This window comes from Typopeltis vanoorti, chromosome 15, assembly GCF_054136105.1.
Source record: "Typopeltis vanoorti isolate ZY-2024b chromosome 15, IOZ_Tvanoo_1.0, whole genome shotgun sequence".
NCBI lineage: Eukaryota > Metazoa > Arthropoda > Arachnida > Uropygi > Thelyphonidae > Typopeltis > Typopeltis vanoorti.
Window position 1 is genome coordinate 98,499,982 of NC_143563.1, and position 13,190 is coordinate 98,513,171.

The 13,190-nt window shown below is 34.0% G+C and overlaps 1 protein-coding gene across 1 annotated transcript in view; it reads left to right on the forward strand.

Annotated features, from left to right (window-relative positions):
* The window catches only part of LOC150099021 (corticotropin-releasing hormone-binding protein-like), a 52,975-nt gene extending 52,319 nt beyond the window's left edge, over positions 1–656 (forward strand). The window contains exon 8 of the mRNA XM_090405687.1: positions 346–656. The gene's annotated coding sequence lies outside the window, so the exon portion shown is untranslated. The remainder of the gene's footprint in view (positions 1–345) is intronic.
* The last annotated feature ends 12,534 nt before the right edge of the window (positions 657–13,190 follow it).

Here is a 13,190-nt window from a genome sequence, read left to right on the forward strand (position 1 = left end):
CACGTGACTGATGCTCGTGTTTTCATGGCACGCGCACTCATTTTTACATGGTTGTCGGCTAGAAACGCTAGTAATCCCTGGTGTGCATAATATTTACAAATGAAATAAAGACGAAGCAGTGCAACAACGCAGCGAGAAATGCATGCGTTTAGTTTTATTCTTTATTAAAAATTCACTTATTGCTTTTAAAGGTATATTTTTTGCACATATTTTAAATGCGTAGAGTATAAAGTATTACAACCTGCTGTTGGTTTGTCTCTAGTCTGATTACAACATGATTCATACTAATCCAAATTTTTATTCAGTTAATAATGAAATATTAATTTTATCTTTATTTATTTACAGACAAATGGATGGTTAATTAATCTCCAGTTCATGGGAATCGGAAAGTAACAGACTAAACCAAACCAAACCTAAAACGAAGGCAATTCTAAAAGCTGTTTGAAAATGTTCGACACCTGGAATATCTTACTGCTTTCTGACAGCATATTTGGTCGCTAAAAAGCGTATCTCCACTCCGAAATCGTCAATATTTGTTGTTTACTAGCTTCCTCATTTTTTAATGACGAAGCAACATAAAGCGAAAATTATTTATGTTGGTTTTCTACTTGTACAGGTGGAAAACAGGATGAATAAATTTTGTTCAAGAAAAAATTTTACTTTTTTTATGAAGCTGTTATTTTATTGGTTTGTCAAATTGATTGACTAACTTCTCTTTCAAATAAGTGCGCAGAGATTTTCACTGTTTTAGTAATTTATGAACAGATTATAATTGTGTGTGTGTGAAAATCCATTTATAATATATAAATAACTTCTACTGTAAGTACATAATGCATCATGGACGTAAAATTTACATGTTAAAAACATTGTATTACTGCAATAAGCTGTAGTTTTCTTTCTGTGTGTAAATTTTTTTTATATACCCTCGGGCCGTAAGATACCCTCATTCATATGGAAAAATACCGAAAATGTACAGAGAGAGAAAGAAAATTGTTACAGCTCCAAATTAATTTATTTATTTATTCGTATGGAGTTCCCTCCCTTTTCTCCCCCGTCCCTATTGGGGCGAGTTGAGTCCCCTCATGGGGGGGTTAAGTATTTATGGCTGTATATCCGTGTATGTTCACAGGGCCGGTTTGCCTGCTTGGGGGATGTAAAACCCCAGATAAACTGTGGGAAAAAACCCTTCTGTCCACGCCCAAAACCGGCTAACTTGGCTAAGGAAGATCCTTAAGCTCCTCGCGTCGGCGACGGGAATCGAACCTAGGACACTGCTTTCCCCAGGCATAGGTTGCGAAGCGCATAGCCACTAGGCTAACCGCGCAGACACAGCTCCAAATGATTTCATGTTACGAACACTGCAATTTTTATTTAATTTTTTATATATTTAGGACACTTGACATATCACCAGCAAAAATTTTCAGCGATGTTACCAAGTTGACCCAACAACTTAATACTTCTTATACACACGTAAGAAAGAAAACGGACTCTAATTAGCACTTTTTTTTGTAACGTGTGCAATTTTGTTGACCTCTAACGGTTTGCTACAGTTGTTCAGCGACTTTGTTTCTGTACGTTTTCTATTCAGTTATGTTTCAAGTCATACCTGTGTTTCTTCTCATTATCTTGAAAATAACTTCTTTCCCGGTCATGTCCAGAGACGGGGAATTAGAATCAAGTACTTTTATCCCCTCCCCCTAATTTGTTCAGGTAAATAATGATCAATATGTCTGGAGGTACTTTTAAATTGTGAGTCTATCAAAATATTATGATCTTGGTGTCCCCATGTACGCTCCAGGCCCGACTCGTGCGATGATACGACTGTGGTATCACAGTATCTTGATAGATTCCCTTTATGTACTGATGTAATCTAATTATTATATAATTTAATCATGATACTAACAGTTATTTGGAAACAACATTATAGTCTTATTCTGTTACTACACAATATTTGCATTTTCGTCTGTGGTTATATAAGGTATTGTTAGTACGCGATGGAAAGGGAGAATATTTTTCTACATTTTGTTGACCCTTAGATTTTTTTCTTAGATGACACACACAGATACGGATGTAGTGAAGAATTTTTAGGTTAAAAAGAACCTTTATTGAGCACTACAGGTACATGGTGAGGAAGACAGATTGTTAGAAACTATACAAACACGTAAGAAATTAAAGTGGCGAGTACACTGTACTTCCTTATAGTCGCCGTTCATATTAGATGCATTTTTATTTTAGACACACAACTTCTTCGGAGATTAACAGTGGCACTTAGCACGGAGAGAACAGCGATAATTTACACTGGGGACTTTATTTGTGTTCTGTAGTTCTCTTCACACGCGCGCGCACTTTTTTTTTTTTTTTGTTTTTAATTGGCTTAATTACACATAAGAGAAAATTTTAACAAGAGTCTATTACGGAACACTTGGCCTCTACTTCTGTAATGCTTACAGTCACTATCTGGTGTTTTACTGCTATCCAAAATTGTTCGTTAAAGTTACATTTGGATGCATAGTCCAGTAGATTAGTGTACGTTCATCTTCTGTTAGCACTTACACACATTTCTTTCTTCGTTAATAATCATAGCACTTAATGTCTGAGAAGGACTTCATTAGAGTTTTTCACGTAAATAGCCACACAGCATTTAGGAGAGGTAGCTAGACATTCTCCTCCACATGTCGTAGCACTCCGGAAAGAATGCATATTTTCCTGCATTGATGTTTCTGCGATTGGTATCATGGTTACCGTTTTCTGAAAGATGGACAACAACGCGAAGCACAACACGACCTGATGTTATAACTTCTCTGTATTTTGGCAAATCGTTTGGGCATTCGGGGCTTCCAGTCACTTACAGGTTTGCCGTCGGTGCACACTGAAGTGCTTCGGTACAGACGACCGCACCTGGCGGATTGTAACAGTTATACTGTGATGATTCACCACATGTATACCTGACCTTTATAGACGGCATAGTTGGGGACCTGCTTTGACTGAGGATGAGTGGTTTGGTGATGGTGTGAATGATGTTGCTGGCTATGGTGCTTGGCACGTGGAATCATTACAGGAGGAACGGTGTATCCAGTAGAAAGACTCCTGTCGAGACTGAGGTCGCTCTTCTTACTTTCTTTCTTGATACTAACGTCACCGGATTCCTGCAAAAATAGACAGAATTCTTAACAAGAATACCTTTATCGATTTTAACAGAAAAAGGTAGTCGTATGTTTGAAACAATTTTACAAGTCTGTTGTAAGAAAATGCATTTTATTTCGGTCTAACAAATAATATATTCGATAGATACCAACTAGGCACAGTCCGCTGCAGTCAGTTCAATTTTTGAACTTTTGGGATCCACAACTTAATTATTTATTAACAGTGTAACAGTTTTATTAAAAAATAAATAAATAAACATTTTTATTACCCGGGTTAATCATTAGTATTATCATTATGATGATGAGTATTATTATGAGTTCCGTAGGCGTCTATCCACATTTTTAAATAATATATCTTTGGACAAATTTAAACATTATATTGATTATTCAGTTTTTGCATTTCTAAATTTCAGAAATGAAAACATACCGCAAAACATAGTCAAAAGATGCTATTGTTGTTGGTTGTGGTAGGCGATAGATGGCATTCATGGTAATTGTTGATGTGGGGAATTGTGTTTAGTTAGAGATTAAATAGTGGAGTAGAGGGCCTTTCCGCAAAGAATCCTCGGAATTGTCCCTTAATAATAATAATATAATAATACAAAAGTATTATTATGATATTCAGTTAAACATGTATATTAAGTTATCGTTTCGCTATCAGTAGCAAATTAGAGAGGTCGTTACGTTTAATTATGTCTCGTAATCTGTGAGTCATCGATTGAGAATAAAATTAGCATAGTATACTTCCTTCAAAACAGCATTGAAACCTAAAAGATTTCAAATAGTTTTTAAAGTGAGTCTAATCGTTAAGTCAGTGAGAAACTCCACTCCATATACCTCACGAATAGTTACCAGGCTTACGACCTGTTGGTTACCTGGCTTTCGTGACGTAATTTACGTAGTTTCTATATTATATTATATGATATAGGAAATGACTTGATATTCAGTTGTTTGCTGATTATGCAAAGTTGGGCAGCGTAATAATTAATCAATCTTGATACTGGGTGCAGAATCAAGAGAAGCGGCAGCTAAACTGGCAAGATGGAGGAAAGTACTGGAAGAGAGGTATGAAGCTGAGCAGAAGTAAGACAGAGTTATGTGTTACAAAAGGGATGGCACCCAAGAGACAGGTCTGGAGCTGGAAGGAAATGTCATCAGGAAGGTTAGGGACTTTAACAGTGAATGAGGATGGAGAGATTGAGAAAGAAGTGGGATGCAGGATACAAGCTGGATGGAGGGGCTGGAGTGCGCGATAAGTGGGTGCCGATCAATCTAAAAGGCAAAACCTACAGAACAGTAATGAGACCAGCTATGACGTATGCTATGGAAACTGTGGCCCCGAGGAAAAATAACATCAGCCGGATGGAGGTAGCGGAGATGAGAATGCTTAGGTGGATGTGTGGTGTGATCAGAAAGGATCGTTTGAGAAATGACTATGTAAGGGGAACGGTGAAAGTTACGAACTTAGGAGCGAAGATACAGGAGTCAATGTTGAGATCGTTTGGTCATGTGACGAGGAGGGAGAAGAATTTGTTAGACCTTCCCACAAATTCTTTTGAGGGAAGAAAGGTCTGCATTACCTTTCTTCCCTCGTTACAGCCCAAGACAGGAGGATGTGGAGGAGCCTCATTAAAAACATACTTAAGTGGGATAAGCTGCAGAAGAAGATATAGAGAGCTTACAGGATAATTTAAACTCGCTGGCAATATGGGCAAAAGATAATTGATGTCAGTTCAATGTAGAAAAGTGTAAACTTATACATTTCGAGATTAAAAGATTACAAGTTATGTACCACAATTGATGGAACAGTATTCCAAGAGACTGATGAAGCTAGGGACCTTGGGGGATTTTAGTAGATAGAAATGAAGTTCAGAGGACATATTGCTAAGGTGTCCAAGATAGCCCAGAGGATTACTTGATTTATTCAAGAACACATTAATAGGTAGAGATAAAGAAGTTATTATTCCTCTTTATAAGGCGTTTATACGCCCAAGTCTGATTACTGTGCTCAAGTCTGGATTCCTTGGAAATGGGGAAGTGGTAGAAAAGATTCAGAAGCGAGTGACCAAGTTGGTGAGTGGTGTAAGGAATGCTCCCTACGTTGATAGATTGAGAGTTTGTGGATTGCAGAAGTTGGTTGATAGGCGGGGAAGAAAAAATATGATATAAGTATTTAAGTTACTAAAAGGGCTTTATAGAATTGATGTAGGGAAAATATTGCAGCAATTGGCTAGTAGGGGGGAAAACAAGAGGTTATATATATATATAATATGGTTGATTGATGAAGGCAGCAGAAATATTTGGAAATGGAAATAAGGTTGTGTACACGTGAGTGAAGAATGGAATGAAGCAATTGGAGAATTGCGCTGAAAATCTTGGTTAAAGTTGTAGCTTGTTAGAAGACAAATGGTTTGTTTTATCTGAAGTTGATGTTTTGCTGATAATTTAATTTTGTCGTAATGTAAAAACAAATGTAAGTTTAGTAGTTTAACGAGGAACCGAAAGACTCAAGCGATTCACCCCCCCCCCTAGTTGTTTATTGAACGTGGTGTAAAAACTTTGTAAAATCTACTTTTTGCTGATCAACTAAATTTATTGAATTTCTGAGCAGTTCTATTTTTGATTTCAAAATTTTTAAGATGTTGTAAAAATATGTTTTAAATAGTTCTTATATACGTATTAAAGTTGTGAAGAGTCTATATACAGTATATAACTTATTTTATTTTTATGTAAGTGCCTTAAACATCCTGAGTTTAAATGTGCACCTCGTGAAACTAATGTCATAAGTGAATAAGACCCAATTTAAATATAAATATACGGGAGAAGTTTTAAACTGACATCCCCCCCCCCATCACATACATTTTTGTACAAATAGGAGAGAGAAAAAATTGACCTTTACTGCTACAGAGGTCTTCTCGGTTTTTTAGTTGTATAGAAATTTGTAATTTTAAATCTGCGGAGTTTAGGCTTTTCATAGATTTCATAGTATATCTGGGGAGGAAACGGCTTCCAGAGATATTTTTTATGTTAATTTTAGCTATTTTTTCGTGTATTGACGGGCATTTGTATTCCAGTACAATGACTATTTTGACAGTTCCCATATTGCACTAAAATTTTCGCAAACTAAGATTGTATAGATTTCGGAGAGGAAAATATATCTTAAACTTACCTCAAAACTACTTCCGAATGCGTGGGAAGTTTTCATGGTGGTTCGATCGCCGCTGCTCTCGCTCGACGAATCTACGATTATTGCTTTTCTGTCTAAAGTTCCTGTCATGGGACCACGAAGCGCTATGCCTCGGAAAATACCAGTTGGATCGTTCTTGTGGCTATTACGACGCCTAAAACGACGACAACAGCACAGGGCTCCACACAACAACAAGACGACGACAGCCACAGCAGTAGGAAGCGCGATAGCAAGAACTGTTATGAGAAGAGAAAAAAATATGTGCCATAAATAATTATAATAGCCAAATGATACATTGAATAAATATAATTTCAATTGGAATATTTTTATCTATTATATTGCAAATGAAGTAAGATGCGATATCGATTTCAGATTTACAGTCTATTTTACAGAACATGCTGAATTGTATTAGCACGATAATGAAACAATTGTTACATTTGATATCAGTGTTGTAATAAAGTAAAGCTTATAAGACAAAAACTATGTAAAGGAAATCAGATATTTTAAAAACTGTTAATTTATTAAAATGGTTTCATCATTATTTCCTTATATGTAACTACGAGGATTTTTCAGGATACTACGCTATTATATAATTTAAATTGGTTTCCGTGTTTTGCTTCAATATTAATAAGATGATTATTTTTTACTACAGCAGCTTATTATTATTATTATTGCACAGTTCTTCGTGGGGACAAAGTCTCATCGAGGGAGAAGATTTTGATCGCAAAACCACTGTCTAATTCGCAGGTTCTAATATTATGGGGTATACTCTAGCCTAAACATATCTATCATACGGAATCTTAAATTCATTTAACACTCGCAAACACACTGAGTTTTTTTTTAATGTCACTCAATCATTAATTTCTACCTTTAAACAAGATTTTTAAGTCTCTTCCCAGACTTCCAGGAAGTTTGTTCTTGACAAACTTGAAAAAGAAATATGAAAAAGCTTGTTATGCTTTTTTCTATTTCTTTTTTTCCTTTATTATTTTTATTTATAAAAGCATAACAAGCTTTTTCATAGTCTGTAAATGCTAAGCTCGTAATTTTTTTTTTTTAATAATTTGTTTTAATACCTCAGTATTATCTACATATAGGACCTCATAAAACCTTCAAGAATAAAGCATTTGCAAAATCTTGAGGTCTTTTTTTTCAGAATTTTTTCTATATATTTTGTAATCTGTATTTAATAGATTTATTCCTCTGTAATTTTTGCAATATCTATTTCCTTTCTTAAATATACTTATATATTTAAGCAGTAATAAATAATTTTATATAATACATTTATATAAGTTGTATCTTAAATACATTTAAGCTATCCTCGTACTTTTTTTCCCATTTCATAATGGGAAAAAAGTACATAATAGTAATGGCTTAAAATATTTCATATTTTAAGCCATTATTATTATCTGTACGCGAATTCTTTATAATTCTTTATTATTGCTTAAATACATGAGTATATTTAATACTCGAAATAGAGCTGACTATGAAAATTATACAGGAGCAAGTATATCAATTAAATAAAAACGACAATATATATATACTAGTAGTAAAATTTTGAATTAAAAGACTTCGAAATATTGCATACACTTTGGTCTGAGCAAACATTACAAATACTTTATTTTCAGAATAAATAATACATTTAAGCTGATATTTAAATAATATATTTAAGCTAATGGGATGTTGGTTATGTTATTCTCTGATCGAAGCATTTGTTCAGAGTAGTTTATTCATTGAAATGTTATGCACAAATCAGTATTTTAGTTTGCCTAAAATAAAAACAACAAAACCCGTAGCATTTTCAGAACATGAAACAAATACGGAGGTAGCAGGGTTTTTTAATCGCGTACAAGCAAATCGGCCATCAGAAGACAGACACAATTTACAGACAAAAAATACTATTGTTGGTGGTGATGGGCGGTAGATGGCAGTTGTGTGTAGTGGGAGTATTAAGTAGTAAAGGAGACGGTGAGATGTGTGCAGTGGAGTAGAGTGCCTTCCTGCGAGGAGTCCTTGGACTCCTTGGAGGTGTCACCTAATAATAATAATAATAATAATAATAAAATATTATTTCAGATTACTTACCAAGTCCATTGATTTCGCATTTCTTTCCTATGTACATTGGGTGGCATCTGTTTAAATGAAGATAAATAAAACAAATGTTAAACGAATTAATCATGGATTTTTGAAATTTTATCCTAAAGAAAAATATATTTCTCTCAACCATTTACTGTATAGTATAAATCATGGATTTTTGAAATTTTATTTTAAAAAGTAAAATATATTTATCCCAACCATTGCTGTATAGTATAAACCACGTAATAATTGAAGATTTCGTGTAATAAGCATTATTTGTAGGCAAAGTTTAACAGAATCGATCTAAAAAATTACCTGCAAAACACGTTTCCGTTATCATCCTCTAAGCAATCTCCTCTTCCGTAACACAAAGTACAACTTTTCGTTGTTGCTGGAAGTAAAAATTACCTTTAAATATTATGTAAACAAGTATTAATATTTAGAAAGTTTTGAAAGTTTTTTTAACTTGGGTATATTATGTATTCAAGATAACAAGTAATTTTATAAAAACTTGGTTTTTAATCCTATTTCCCAAGTAAGCAAACAGACAAGTAAGTCAAGTTTGCGCCTGCACGTAGTGCCAATCTGAGACAATTCGTGGTAAAGGTGGATTAAGCTCTGATCACTTTCCTTAGTACTTTTCCCTTAATGTAAAGCACCTCCCCTTGCGGAGATGTATGATGCTATGTATTAAAGGTGATGGTCACTACCCATACCGGTTTCGACCTTTATTGAGGTCTCGTCAGTGGGAGCCAGACCTGACAATGCTAAGGTTGAAGTAATGCAGAGCTTATGCATTTTACCTAAACAAGTTGCCACAAGGTGCTTTGACCTTATTAAATAAAATCTCAGGATGAGAGATAGATGTAGAAAGTTTTTTTAACTTGAGTATATTATGTATTCAAGGATTAAAAACCAAGTTTTTATAAAATTACTTGGTATCTTGAATAAGTATTAATATTATCAACATTAACTGTGAATTAATTAAGGAGTATTGATTATAAATTTGTTCTGACATTTGGATTTATTATTACAAAGTGATAGTTTAAATATTTATCAATGTTAGAGGTACACATGGCAATAACTTGCTGTACCAGGTTAAAGTCTAAAAACTTAAGAAAAATTATATGTGGATATTTCAGTTATTTATAAGATGTCTCTCAGTATTCTCAATAAATGCGAATCCGAACTAAGGGCTTGAACCAATATCAAATGTTTTCTAGAAATTTAAACTACACCTTCCCGAATGGGTATTGACATGGGATTTAAAGACCTTTACTGGTGAATTAGTGAATTAGCTGGTCTCATCTTCTGAGGTAGCCACCTTGTAAAATTTTTATTCCCCAAAACTCACAAAACGGGGCGAAAAAGACGATGACTTGAAATCTCATCTAGGATGTTAACACATTTATGAGGGCTTTTTTAATTTGTGAACTCGCAGTTAACAAACAAGATGTTTAAATTACGGCCGAAGCAACTTATGTTTGTTAACTGCGAGTTCACCAATTCTCTGGGTAACGGGAGAGTAGCTCGGCTGGTATCAACGATACCCTTTGGTTGGATAGACCTGGGTTCGAATTTCGTCTAGGACGCGAGGAATCTTTATCAGGACTTTTCATCTGAAGGTGAGTTAGTCGTTATCATACGGTGGTGGTAGGATTTTTCCAGATATGATTAGTCATCTGATGACACAGTTAATTAAGTTTCTATGAAGTCAGTTTACTTGTCCACAACATCATGGATCCTAATAAGAAGAAATTGCGATTTTTTATGATATCTTAATGTCTGAAGTTTCTAATATGAAATTCTTACTTTTTTTAAAAGAAAAACACTTTGATTTATTTTGTCCTCAACATTATTCTCTATAAACAGTCTACCAAACGATGCCACTGTTTGTCTAAAATAATGTTCTAGACCAGTGGTTCCCAATCTTTTTCCATTTGTGTATCCCTTTTAAACCCATTTCTATAAATTGTACCCTTTGTTTTTAAAACAGCTGTTTTTAAATACTGACATTTATTTTCATAACTGACGTTTTACATTTTATTTAGTTTACTTGTTTTTCCTCATTATTGATTATTTTTCGTGTACCCCTGAACAGCCCAGCACGTACCCCCGTGGGTACGCGTACCACCGGTTGGGAATCGATGAGAGTTTTCAGAGTTTACAGAGTGTTGGTCTGAACTCTATAGAAAGCCTTTTTAAAATGACATCATATGAGGAAAAGGGGGTATAAAGGCTGCTTAAGCCTACACAGAGTGCTGATCTGAATCCTATTTAAATGAACACCGTTTTGGAAAATATGAAGGATGATTTGTCATTTTGGTTGAGGAATGGGCCAAAATATTTGTTTATGAACATTTGACAAAAATTCTACCCAGAAAGGTGGCAAACCGAAGCTCAGTCAAAGGTGAGCTTCGGTTTGCCACCTTTGACTTGATATTTGATATGATATTTGATATTTTTGAAAATAAAGGGTTTGTAAAATAACAAAAAACACTAGAAATTTTTTGTTTCTCGAATGCTGACTCTTAGCACATTTTTCTTAGAAACTGTTGACTGCGGTCTTCACCGGTAATCATTAAGGATAGCTAGGTTCAAGGCTATCGATGATACGACTTACGGGAAAGGGTATACGGAGTATAAGTGACGCCATATCGTGATCCAAAACTCTAACACTTACATTCTTGTCTGAAACAGTTATTTCTATCGCCAATTTTCTTGAGTTGCTGAATTAAAACTTCGGAAGAAACGAGCCAAATATGCTTGCATTAGAAATTAACTAACTCGAGAATTGCTTGAAAAACTGCCTTGATAAATTTCCGCTAGTGTAGGACTAGAATTGGACCTATACCGATCTCTCTTCTGGAATTTCTAATATTATAGAACGAGCAACGTTTCCAAGAGACTACGCAGGATTTGCATAAAATACTATATATCTGGACAATTTTTATTACATAGTCTAAATTGAAACAAATTAGGCTAATTATCGCATCAGATAAATTGCACTATAATCTAAACAACAAATAAAAGACATTACTTTCCTTATTACATTTGATAACTTCTTAAATGTGCGGATAAGTTTGTTTACCGAAAAGAATATATCTACTTATTTAGAAAAATGTATTAACGCATCAAATAATTTTGCAAATATTCTAATCAGGACATGGTTCTGAAAATCCCAAATTCGAAGAGTGGAATTGCTGCATCTTGTTTTGAAATGACATAATGACAGTGACTATAGACATCGTCTAAAGTCATCGTCATTATGATAAATTATTTATAAATCATCATAATTACTTATTTTTAAATTATTTATAAATTAAACTGCATTTCGTAAGTAAAATATTTGTTTAATTGATATACCTAGATGTAAAAGCTACAATTAATTAGTAAACGAACTGTTTAAATTTTTTTCCTCTGTGAAACAGCCAGTACAGATTTCATCTACAATGCATTTATATATAAAAAACCTTACCTAAACATATTCGTCCAGGATCATTTTTGTTAAATTCTTCGAAGCCCTCATTGCATTCACAAGTGTAAGTTCCAGGAAGATTATGACAAAATGCATTAATCGAACAATCATTGAATTCATAATCACTGCATTCATCGAAATCTAAAAAAAAAAAAGAAACTAAAAATAAATAAAAATGTAACTAGTATGAAAAGAATGTGAAATATAATGAACTCCAAAATGCAATTATGTTTTTTTTGTATGGTTTTTTTAACCGTTAAGAGTTAAAGATAAACTGCTTTATAACTCCCGTAGGTTTGACTCCCCTGGTATAACATGATGAAATGTCAGTGCCTGCTTGGGAGTTGCCTTGTTAAACAAGGCTTAAAAATATTTAAAACTCTCATATCCTTAAAAAATAGGAATGCACTGGAGAAGAAATTTCTACCGTTAATTTAAAGTTGCTGTTCTGGTCACTAACCAGTTCAAGATAATGTGTTATTATTTTGCCTGTACTGTGCTCCTTTGAGTCTAAATAAAATTCAAATGTTTTGTACCAATCCTGCATATATATATATTATCTTTATAATATTGATAGGTGGCGTGTTAGTTAATGTCGGATAATTTTCAGTTCTCGTGTTTACATTATTAGTTTTTGTGCAGAAGTTCAATTATATTGATGGTATATGTGTGATCAGACATTCCTAGAATAAATGAAATCATTAATGTGGTGAGTAAAGTCAGTAATGCAGTGTCATTTTTCACTGATTGGAGTTTCGTGTACGCGTCGAGTTAGGCCTAATTTACACTTGCATGACAACCATTGTATTGCTGGTAAAGATATAACAATTTAGGTGCTAGTTTCATTTTTCCAACTTGTTATTGGTTAACTTAAAAAAAATGTTACCAGATTATGAAGATGGAGGCTCAGCAGATCTGTTTAAGAAGGAATAATCACCATGTCAATATACTAACTACTTTTAATGAATTATTGTTTACTGAAACTTTTGTATGTGAAGGTAAGAGACTTAAAGCACACAAAATAGTGTTGTCTGCCTGCAGTTCTTTCTTTCATGGCATATTTCTTGAAAACTCTTGTAAACATCCAGTTGTTATTCTCAAAGATATAAAATACACGGATTTAAAAATGACAATAGATTTTATGTACAAGGGTGAAGTGATCATTTCACAGGACTAACTTGCCACGTTGTTTAGTGCTGCCAAAAGTTTGAATGTTGAGATCTATACAGAAGTTGCACAGAGGGATACTTCCAGTATTGATATTCAGGAGAAGAGTGAACATGACTCAAGTAACCAGGCCTTGTTA